This window comes from Xenopus laevis, chromosome 4L (assembly GCF_017654675.1).
Source record: "Xenopus laevis strain J_2021 chromosome 4L, Xenopus_laevis_v10.1, whole genome shotgun sequence".
Classification (NCBI taxonomy): domain Eukaryota; kingdom Metazoa; phylum Chordata; class Amphibia; order Anura; family Pipidae; genus Xenopus; species Xenopus laevis.
The window spans coordinates 18,526,070-18,538,586 of NC_054377.1; the positions used below are offsets into that span (position 1 = coordinate 18,526,070).

The window sequence follows — 12,517 nt, forward strand, 5'->3', positions numbered from 1 at the left end:
AGTTGGAGGAGAACATTGTTCATCCGTCACACCCCAGAAAGCATAATTCAATCAGTGTGCATTCTCTCCTGCAATGGAAATGTATTTCTCTTTTCAATCTGTTCATCTTGTTCCCGTTCCAGTAACAGAATCCACAGAAAGCAAAATGTTGTGCATCCATCTGGGCAGGACACTCGCTTTTGGCTCACCGCTTCTGGGTTTCTTTTTTGAGCTTTTTAGGACATGTATATGGGAGTATCTGCATTATTGTCTTACACTGCGGAAACAAAAAAGGAAAAGGCACCAACTGCTGTCAGTGGTTATGTCTGGCCATTTACTATACACAATTCCATTTAATCAGTTTGAGAGTTTTTTTTTTACTTGACTGTTTTCAAAGCAAATTATATTTTCTTGCAGGTGAAAGTGAAACCACTTTTATTTGTAATCTGCATGTTAGCACATACCAACATACCAAATAAAATATTCAGGTAGGTGTGCCTATGCCTATTTGCCTTTCCCTCAGTGCCTCTACCCCGCCTCCAATGTGCCCTAATTCTGCCTCTCTGTTTCCCATCCATCTTGCCCATTACCTCTGTTACCTTGTCTCCTCATTAATATCACAGCCCTACATGTCATAGTCCCACCTCATTTATGTCATCGACTCAACCCCTTTTGGTCCCCACCCCCAGGTTTGGACTGGGATTCTAAAAAGGCCCTGCATTTCAAGTACACAGAGGCCCAGCCAGCTCCCTACCAGTCCAATAAATAGTGATTGTTTATGGCAACTTACAGCAGCCCCTCTGGCATTTGCCAGAATCCATGAAAGGGCCCAACAAAAAAATGCAACTCTATCTTGAAAGCAAACAACATAAAATTCTTGACAGACAATTGGCCTCCAGGAACTACTTGGACCCACTAGTGGCTTGCTTCACTGCCTATCTATTGGGTTTAGGGTTGTCATCTTTCTGTTTGAGGGCAGAGTCACACAGTCAGAATCGGGGAGATTAGTAGCCCGGCTACAAATCTCTTCTTCTTTGGGGCGACTAATCTCCCCGAACTGCCTTCCCCTGCCTTCCCACTGGCTAGAATGAAAATCGCTGGTGGGATGGCACAGAGCAAGAGACCACTCTAATATGTGCTACATACAGTGACACAGTGCTGGTGCCCCATTAGCATTTTGTATAAAGTGTGAACAGGTGAACAATGAGGGCAGTTGTGGTCTGGGTCTCAGGTGTGAACAGTACAGGACTTTAGCATATAAACAATAGAGGTGTCACAAGTGTGAACAATGCAGGGGGATCACAGGTGTGAACAATATAGGGGATTAGTCTGAATTTGAGGTTTAAACAATGCAGGGGCCAGTTAATCTCTGTAGTGATACCTTTTAAAGCTTTCACATGGTAAACAGACACAGCAGGTAGGTGGGGGCCACACAAGGGGGGGGGCTGCAAGCGGCCTGCGATCCGCCAGTTGGACAGCCCTGCTCTACACAATAACACAAGGGCCCAGCTGAGAAAGAGGGTTTCAGTATAACCATGTTCTACTCCAGTTTCTAAAAATACAGTTTTGGGCCAAGAAAGAGTTAAAGGTATTTATTTTCCTAGTGGGGGGGCATCAACTGTTTGTTAAATCCCACTACGTGAAGGCTTCTTACCAGGCAATCAGCATGGTATAAACAATCATGGTGTGCCAGTATGAAACAGCCATCCCTCAGAAACCTAATATAGGTATATGGTTCACTCGAATTCTCTCCATGAGACACCATGGATAAAAGAGGTAATTTACGACTACAAGTGCAGATGTGGGGCCGCTAATTCCACCTCATTCATAAAAGATTCTTGTCCCAAAATACATTACTTGCATTTTTGTATTGCTTCACTCAGCACCACTCCTTTCTCCTTGCCTCCTATTCCAAATGGAATGGAATATTGTGCCCACTGACACAAGAGAACCTTGATGCTACTGCCACCTCCAAACCAGGCAGTAGCTCCAGGGTTCCCACGAGGGGCAGAATTAGGGGAAGGCAGAGGTGGAAGGGTGCTAGGCACATGCTTCTTCTGTCACCTACCCCTGATCTAGGCCTTGTCCCCCTCAGTTTGCCTGTTTGCCAGCAGTGTCATCAGCATGCACGCATGTGCGGTGGGTGGAGGCTGCAAAGTTGCCTATGGTGACTGGTCGCATGGCCCGGCGCTGGTTCCCACTGCTGCATGCGTCAATTGGCACAATGTAGTTGTGTAAAAAAAATGGGGTGCACTCTCACGCCTGAATGGTGGAAATGACACCAACTGGAACTAGAAAAATTTCAGCTCAGTTGTGTTTCATGTCCAAGTACAGTTATGCTAATCTTGTTCGGCACTTTCCCCCTTGGCGATTGCTATTATTCTGGAATCATGGAGAAATCCACTGCATACCTCCCAACATTTTGGAAATAAAATGAGGGACAAAAAATTTGCCGCGCGTAGAGCGACCACGCCCATTTTTGCGACCACACCCACTAATTACCATGTTCATTTTACAAAATCTGGCAGGTTATAAATGTTTGAATATAGTTCTGTGTTTTTTTTTCCAGTTATTACAGTTTTGCTAATGAAGGTAAATTGCCCTTTAAGCTGTCTAACTTCTCCCAAGGGACCTGTTATCTTATATTGTTACAATGACTTATTTGCTTGTCTAGATTGCTTATCTAGATACGTTTGAATTGTTTCAAATGTATCTTATCTTCTGTTGTGGCTGTTCTGGGCTCTCTGCCAAAAGCCAATTAAGTTAGAAACTTTGTTTCTTTTTGTGGCTGTTCAGTGCAGAGAAAAAGGGGACTTTCCAGTACAAACGAGGCACTGTCCCTCTAAAAACAGGACAGTTGGAAGGTATGCCACTGCATTGTGGGTAAAAACAAGCAATTGCCCGTTGCTCACTTGTGATGGTAATATCTTAGAGTAGGCATCAGTATGCAGTATATTCTTCTTCTGCTTAGTTTTCTTATTGTTTCAGTAAACGCATCTCGACTCAAATGCAGTGATATACAGAATAAAGGATCTACGACCTGCCATTGTCATATCTCCAAGACAACATGCAAACCTCAAACTCTTAAAATGTTCCTCTGCCTGTACACGGCATTTTATTAATTTCGACAGATAGCACCGGCTCCCGTTTGTTTCCTACTGTATCTGGTAATTAACTCAACATTAATGAGTTTGCTAATATGCATGCATTTTACATCACTGTTCTAAGCGTCTCCGAAGCCCGATTAAACATGACTGCTAATTAAATTGAGGAATAAAAAAAAAAGAAGGTTTATTTAAATAATAATACGCACTAGACAATATACAGATGAGTTAAAATCTTTTTGCTCGTTTTCTTGTTTTTTTTTTTTCTGAAACAATTCATTCCCTGCCAGCTGCACAGCTGCTCCGCTACCATGCGGTCTGAACAACAAGAAGCAGACTTATCCTTCAGTAAAAAAGAAGAGATGTTGAGAATAGAAGCCCTTGTTTTTCTAGAATAAGCAGGCAGGGACAAATCACCCTTTTAACGGAAAGCCATAGGAATGAGCATCTCACAGCCTCCTGTTTTATTATGTCACTTGAGCACAAGTCTATAAGGTGTTGCCGTTATCTCAAAGACCAGTGGAGCTGAAAACAACATTTATAATGGGAGCTTCTAAACTAGGGAGCAATATGGGCACCTGGATGCTGTTTTTCCACGTACCCAGCAGCCTGTGATAATTGTGTGGCGCTGAATCAGATCCAATTCAGAAGCTGTTTTCTTTCTAATGCATTCCAACTTCCAAATGCCGAGACAGAAGTAAAGATACACACATGTTTTTGGGTTTGTAGTTGGTGTAAAAATATCCCAGTGATTAATTACTCCTATAAACCTTACAAAAACAACTTATAATTAATCGTAAAAAAAAAAAACCCATACTGTATTTTTCTTTTTTCTTTTATGGTCAACAGCAGGAAGCAGGCTTCATAGAGATAATCATCACTGTATCTGTACAGGCTATTTGCTTGCTGGCATTGTCCATCATTTCTGATGTTATAATTATTCTTTATCAAACTGCAATCACATTTGTAAAATCCCACCAGGGCAGTTCCTATGATTCAGCAATATAGTTTGATCCAGTGATACCTAGTAATGGGTCTGTTACTTCAATATATATGCTTTATATTATTTTTCTATAGGCAGTAGCGTAACTATAGAGGATGCACAACCCCCACGGGGCCCAGACAGGTGCCCTAGCTAGCCGGGCACCCTAGGCAACCCACCCATCGGCCTAGCATGTGATTTGGCACTCGCTCATGTGCGGTCATGGCACAGGTACCAGTGAAGTGTGGGTGATGGAGGGAACAAGGCCTTGGAGTAAGGGTAGGCAGATATATGAGATAGGTGCCTGGTGCTCCCCAACTGTTGCCCTCTAGGCAAGTGCCTCTTGTGTGGACTTTTATGAATCTTGGAAGCTGAGCATTAAACTGCAATGCCATGATATCCATGCAGGGGAGGCCCCATTTATTCACTATTTACTGAAAGACTGCTGGTTTTAGATGCCACTCACATGGGTCTAGTGTGTTGCAGTTTTGCTTCCCAGTTTTAACTCCCGGGAATGAAGACAGCTGATAGAAGGACCTGGTGGGATTCAGCCCATGACATGATACTGGATAGTACTCAGTAGGTTGGGCCAACTGAGAATTTAGATGCAACAGGAGTTTTTTTGACTACTTTTTTTAATCATAGTGAATGAGCCAGTGTTTCCTTTGGGTGTATCGAGTCTCCAGTACCTTCCAATGGGGCACTCCAGACGCATTGTTTCTGCTTGGGTGCAGGCAGACGCAGTGGATTTTGGCAAGGGCAAAAATGCAAGGGGAGCTGGACAGCAGATTCTACACCTGTGGAGAACCTGCAGTGATACATCGTCTGGCCCTAGCCATTCTGCAAAAAATTGTTATCCAATTTCCAGCCAGATTCATAAGGCAAAACAGTGAATTCCTCACTACAATACTACTCACTCCCTTTATAAACACTGTACTGAAAGCATTAATACTAGGAGCCTTATATGTTCTCAATTACTTAAAGAAATGCCCTACCGTTTCTTGAAACTATTCTATAAGCAGAAATTGCCATTCTTCGTCTTAAAATGAAACATCCTTTATTTATGCCCTCTGGAATAATCTAGCAAATAATAATATATAGAGTATAAGAGTGTAATGCCCCCTTTTATATTCATCCATAGTGATCCCATTGGTAATAGGATATTAGAAAGAATCCTATAAAATAAAGTGTCTCTGCGTCCAGTCCTTGTGTCCGTGGGATTGCGCTACCGCGCATGTGCCCCACGGACCGTCTCTGGCGAATGTTTGACTACATATGTTCTAGCGCCCGTTAATTTAACGGGCTTAATGTCTAGTTCAAAATAATTTTTTCACCCAGGACTAACTGTAGAAAACCAGTTATATTAGACCCTCAATCATAGCTGTGCTATTGCATACATGTGTGGAGGGTGGGAGATTTGTTGCCAAACTATACATCTCAGCTGCACCAACAATATTTCTTTGGATATTATTTGATGCCAGGAGTTCTCGAGCCAATAACACATTTATTTTTTGCACACAAAATAAAGGACTTGAGTAGTACCAATGACTCAGTTACAGTTAAGTGGTCACAGCAATTCTTAGAAGACAATGGCAGCACCCCCTATACCTCTGTGATACCCTTAAGTGGACCTGGATTACCTCTGGGGAAATCCTCTAACCTGATTCCTTTTCCAATATGATCCCTACTTTAACAGGAAGAGTTACTTCTAATGTATACTTCTATTTTGAAGCTCAGAACTGTTCTTTGTAGATCAAATAGTCTGCTTATAGAATGTACTATAACAGAAGCTAATCCACCACTACCTACATGCTTCATCCACATGGTCCCTGTTTCTGTACTTCACAAAGGGCTCATCTTTCTTAGGACTTTCATTTAGTAGGACTAAATTCCATGTTCTTCAGAAGCCAATGAGGAAGAGACCTAGGCTTCCAGTCAGTATATTATCCTATAACAGGTCACCACCCACCTGGGCCACGAGCCCAAAATGCATGAGGAGTGAAGTTTGTTAGGGTTTGCATAATAAAGTTCCATCAGGGTTTTATTTTGTACTAAAAAGGATCCAGGTTACAGGTACCAAGATCCTTATTTAGAAAACAAAGTAAAATATACTAATAGGGGATTTCCCAAATGAGTAGGGGTTTTAACCCTATGGATGCCTACAAATCCATATTCATATGAAACCAAACTTCATGAGAGTTTTATACAAATAAGAAGATCTACAATGAAATGTCCACTTACTATAAGCTGATTGGCGTGATGCTTCCCCCAAAATATCAAACATTTATTGACTACAAACACGACTGTCATTTGAACTCCCAATTCAAAGAATTTTGTTTGTTCCGCCTGAAAAGCTGGAAATCCGTTTGAAGCAGGATAAATTAAAACCGTCTGCCAAATGCTGGGCTTTTGTCCTGGTCTGGCAAGAAAAAAGAGCACCTCAGCATATTTAAAAGATATCATAGAACCAAGCATTCTATTCAGCCCTCCCTATCTTTCATGCATGATTGAATGAAATCACAGTGTATTGCTGTACACAAAGGGAAGTTACACAACATCAATTTTTGGTCGTCTTTCTCCCCCTTCTCTATTAATGTCTCTGTTGTTGGCTGTTTGAGGAGTAATTTCCCTGTTTGTGAGCTTCATTACTTTCTCATTTATTACTTTTTTTCAGCATCAGTCAGATTATAAAAAAAACTGAGCACAAATAGAAGGTGAAGTTTGCTGCTTTTTTAACATTCTATTAAAAAAGGCACGAAAATAATCTTACTTATCAGATTGGCTTTAGCGTTGATTACAATTTCGCTACAGTTATGGCATTTACCCTTCAAGGGGACATCTATAATCGCCAATTCGGCATTCATTTCAGCTGCTATTTGGATTCCAGGCTCATTATATTTCTAAAGTGGATTTATCAAGTTATTAAAATTGGAGATTAGTTCCAATGGAACACCTTCTCTGGGTAATGCTAATATCATTTTTTTTTTTTTTTTAAAAAAAGGGTCATTCAACTGCTAGACAATGTTCTTCCTACCCTGGATGTAAATATAAAAAGCAAATGGAACTATTTATATGGTTTGTGTAGGAGGTAGAAATCTGGCAACATGTGTAGGTACCCTTTGCCACGTTTTTTTGGAGAAAAATACTATCCTGCCAATTAATAACATTTGGCTCAATCATTTTCTTCTTTGTGTCCCCAGTGCTTCAGAACCAATGAGGATGCGACTGGACGGATCCTGCCGGCCTAAAAGGTCTAAAATCGTCTAAACAACAAGCTTACTCAACGAATCCCAATCATGGTTAGTTATGTAAATGGATAAATAACTATAAACATAGCAATTTAATTCAATGTAATGTCAGCGATATGGACACAATCTAAAAAAATCTAAAATGAAACCAGACTTTCCCCCATATGTAATAAAAGGTACCAATATTGCCCAGGAGTAACCCATACTAATCAACAATAAGATGTTTGCTTTTAAACAGGTGAGCTACATGCTGATTGGTTGGTATGGGTTACTGCTCCTGGACAAACTTAGTGCCTTTTATTAAATAATCCCCCCTTTGAGTCGTATCTATTAACAACAAATTTTTTATTTGCTGTGTCTATGTATTTTCATGGCAACATTGCATAATGAATTATCATTGTAACTACATCATTGCGAGCATAATGGGCTAACATTTTTTGGTAGTGTAATTACAGCAACATATTTCCCCCATACCATGGGAACTGGAAACATATGGAGAATGAACGCCATAAAACAATGAAATATGTGGGATATTTGAGTTGAAAGTAATGAAATGCTAACTGGCTATTGTAGGTTAAAGTGATACTGACACTAAAAAGTTACTCTTCAAAATATGAAGGTACATTAAAAGGGTTATTTATCAAAGGTCGAATTTTAGAGCTTTGTGAGGTTTTTAATACCACGAATGAACTCACAATTTAAGAAAAAACTTGAATGAGTGAATGCCTGATTTGCGTGTGGACAAAAACATACTGTCATGCACCCCAAAATGGCACACTACACTTGCTCTTGTAAATGAGCCCTAAAATGTGTGAATTTAATATAAATGCGCCATCCACCAATATCTAATTAGTAAGTAATGTCTTACTTCTTCCTCGGAATAGGAGAATAAAGCAAATGCCTCTAAGGGAGACTGTTTAACTAATTACGCAAATAATTATTTCTATGTAGCTTTCCGCTTTGATTTAGTATGCACTGCGAAATCTTTTTAAGTGCGCTACACATCTCGGTATACAGAAGTGATTGGCCTTTTTTTGGTAATTATTTTCGCTATTTGCTGACGTTATTGCAAAGAAAATTGTTTTAAGTATAACTGACAACTAAAGAAGGATGTAATTATTTCCTTGCGTTTTGGATTTAATAATTGAATTCACTTTTATAAAGAAGTGGAAAACAAATAATGTTGGGTATCTTATTTTATAAGAAAATTGCCCGTTCTGTGCATTCTTAAAATGTTTTTGCTCTCTTCCAGTAAAAAAAAACAAAAACAATTAAATTTTAACCCTTGTCCAGAAACACGATACATTGAAAGCTTAGAATTATGGTAAGACAAGCCTCCTTTTTAATTTTAAGCAAATTATTCTAATTCTCTTTATAGGGTTGTTCTCCTTTGAGCTAATGTTTAGTATAATGTAGAAACTGATATCCTGAGACAATTTGCATTTGCTTTTAATTTTTTATTATTTGTGGTTTTTGAGTTATTTAGCTTTTTATTCAGCTGCTCTCCAGTTTGAATAAGAGACTGGAATATGAATAGGAGAGGGACTGAATAGAAGGATGAGTAATAAAAAGTATCAAAGACAATACATATGTAGCCTTATTGAGCATTTGTTTTTTTAGACCAGTGGCCCCCATTTAATTGCTGGGAAGAGTCAAAAGGAAAAGGCAAAAATGATAAAACTATTTAAAATAAATAATGAAGACTGATTGAAAAGTTGCTTTAGTCATTCTATAACATACTAAAAGTTAACTTAAAGGTGAAATACCACTTTAATGATTTTCTATTTCTCTGTCATAATATAAAAGAACATTGTACTTGACGGTAACTAAGCTGCAAAAATCCATATTGGTGTAGCAGGTTGTAACTAATACTCTGTATGTGTCCAATACCATCCAGGGAAATAACTGAATTATCTGTAAAGTGATCTGTGAAGTGATCCAACTGATGCAAGGCCACAAATTCTGATTAGAAGAGAGGAGGTTCCACCTAAATATTTGGAAGGGTTTTTTTTACAGTGAGAGCTGTGAAGATTTGGAATTCTCCCATGAAACTTACTATGTTACTATGTCATCTATGATATCACATCAAAGAGACGGCGTGAGATCCAGCAAATATTAACTTGGTGCCCAAGTTATTAAGAGATCTGTTCTGTGTGTGCAAAGTCAGCATAGTCAGGGTCGGACTGGGTCGGCCCACTCCCCACAGCTGTCTAAAACTGTGCAATCCTCAACCTCAGAGTGGAGTGGGGTTGCGGCTGGGTCAAGGGGCCAGTCGAGGTGGATTGCCTGAGGGGTGGGTGCACAGGCCCCTGATGTGGCAGCCCTGGTGGGCCCAGACCCCCCCCAGTCTGATGCTGAGCGTGGTTAACCCTTTGTTGATCCAACAGTTAGGACCCATCTGAGAAAGAGAAAATCCTATGTAAGTCATGCTGTACCTGGATTTGCAGGCATGGTTGGACTGGCCCACCAGGAGATCAGAAGTAGTGCTGGGTCCTTGCGCAAAATGCACTTCTGGCAAATTTTTTTTTGCACTGGTAATTGAGGGAATGTACTTGGCGTGGCAGGCAGGCACTGGGGTGGGTGAAATGTCAGATGCCAGAAGGTCAGGTTTTCCATGGGAAAGAAGTGACCAAAGGCTACCAATGGTTGTAAAGAGTTGTGACTTGCCAAGGTAAAGGTAATTACCAGCGTGGTCCTAGGTTCCAATTAGTGTCCATCTTGAAGATAGCATTACATTGGTTCAGATCAATCCTATTGGGTTAAATTAATATAGGACTGTTTTACACTAGCCTTAAAGACATACTGACACCCGAAAATAAACTTTTTTAATGTCTATCATAACATTATCTTTGAATGCTATTTATAATTTTGCCATAAAAGTATCTGCCTGATGCTTTTACATTACCAGCAGTCTGTTCGCATTAGAAACTCTAACTGACAGGTTGAGAAGGGACAGTCAGGTTGACAAAACAGTCAGTTTTAGGAATTTAGAGTAACACTTACAAAAGCAGCATCAACATGACCTGTAGGTAACTTTTCATTAATATTTTGAAATAAAATTTTTAGTGTCAGTATCACTTTAAGGTATGTTGACCCAAATGTCTGAAAAAACCCTTATCTGGAAAAATGTTAGATTCTGGATAATAAATAGCTGTATACAAATTCCGTTCTTGCTTGCAGTTATCTTGATTCACTAAGTATTACAAATTCAAAACTTTAAGGTGTGGCGTTAACCTTTAGTATGTTATTTATTTTTTACAGTTTTGGAATTATTTACCGTCTTCTTCTGACTCTTTCCAGCTTTCAAATGAGGGTCACTGACCCCATCCAAAAACAAATGCTCTGTAAGGCTAGAAATGTATTGTTATTACTACATTTTATTACTCTTCTTTCTATTCAGACTCTCTCTTATTCATATTCCAGTCTCTTATTCAAATGAGATTTAGCAACTAGATTTCTGAAAGTGCCAACTGGAGAGCTGCTGAATAAAGCACTTAATAAATAAGTAAAAAAAATGAAAAGTTAAATTGTCTCAGAATCACCCTAAAAATGAACTCAAATGAGAACAGCTCCTTTAAAGAACTTTACAATATTCTTATCCTTTTAGTGACCTAAACCATTTTGTTTTTAACAGGTTTTCAAAACACTATTTATTTTCTGTGGCGTCAGGAAATCTAAATGCATAAATAGAGTCCATGACCTGGAATTTCCTCCTGAATGACATGTTGACCCGACGCCTGAAAATGTATTTTGTATTTTCCTAAGAGTTGATTGGTTGTATTAAAAATTAATCTCACCCTTTAGAAGCCAACGTAAAAGCACTGATGTATTCAGGCGAGGTGTTTGTAGGAAACCAGTGGAAATTAGATGCAGTAATATTTCTTCTCTTGTACCGAAACAGATAAATATATACCCATGCACTGCAGATTTACGGCTTATTCTCTGAAATATTGCAAAAGGGAAATGGAGATTTGTGAAATCCCATCAGCAGCAAAGTAGATAGTATTAGCATATACCTATCCATACAGCAATGAAAATCCATTCACAATGCTCTCCAAAAAAATCAGGTTTACCTAAGTGAATTACTGCTGCGGAGTGTTAAGTTACTGTATTGGTTCTGCTGTGTATAGATATAAAATAAGCTTTGATATTCTTTTCCAAACTCTCCCACTTCCATGGAAAATAAGAGAAGTTGCGAGCAACTACGGCATCATAATTCCTGCAAGGGGAGGTCTGGCATTTTTATGTCTCCTTTATTACTATAACACAAGTCCAAAAGCACAAGTGTAGGCACAAACGGGGAAGATTAATGCCAAAGTTTTAGGTTCATCCCTTTTAAGAAAAGGTGGAAGCGTCGGAAATGTTGTTTATTACATATGTACCTAATACAGTTGTACTATTAAATCATGGGTGGCTTAAAGGAACAGTTCAGTGTAAAAATAAAAACTGGGTAAATAGATAGGCTGTGCAAAATAAAAAATGTTTCTAATATAGTTAGTTAGCCTAAAATGTAATGTATAAAGGCTGGAGAGAGCGGATGTCTAACATAATAGCCAGAACACTACTTCCTGCTTTTCAGCTCTATAACTCTGACTTAGTCAGTGACTTGAAGGGGGGCACATGGTACATTACTGTTCACTAAGTTTACAATTGATCCTTATCATTCAGCTCAGATTCAAAAGCAACAGTTATGGCCCATGTGCCCCCCCCTCAAGTCACTGATTGGTTAATGCCTGGTAACCAATCAGTGGAAGCCAAGAGAGCTGAAAAGCAGGAAGTAGTGTTCTGGCTATTATGTTAGACATCCAGTCACGCCAGCCTTTATACATTACATTTTTGCCAAACTAACTATAATGAAAACATTTTTTATTTTGCACAGGCTATCTATTTACCCAGCTTTTGTTTTTATACTGAACAATTCTTTTAAAAGGTTTAATTAACAGTTGTTACAAGATTATTTTGCAAGAGTATGTTAAGGATAAATGGAGAACCAGTTACTGTTAACAAAGCTGATGAGGACATGGGTGGGCTGTGTCCTAATGCCATTGAGAATAGTTTGTGCCCCAGGCCAGAAAATATTAAAAAATAGAACTGCTTCTATGCATTGACCCAATTACCCATCTGTATTAACAATTCACTCCCCATTGGTTCATTCTTCTCTGTTGATTTTCCTACATGTGAGTTTTAAGCCTCAGCCACAGCAA

The 12,517-nt window shown here is 39.2% G+C and overlaps 1 long non-coding RNA gene across 1 annotated transcript in view; it reads left to right on the forward strand.

Moving 5' to 3' along the window:
• LOC121402943 overlaps positions 1-7,803 on the forward strand; it is a 34,663-nt gene extending 26,860 nt beyond the window's left edge. The window contains exon 4 of the long non-coding RNA XR_005966887.1: positions 7,266-7,803. This is a non-coding gene — a long non-coding RNA (uncharacterized LOC121402943). The remainder of the gene's footprint in view (positions 1-7,265) is intronic.
• Positions 7,804-12,517: the final 4,714 nt, after the last annotated feature.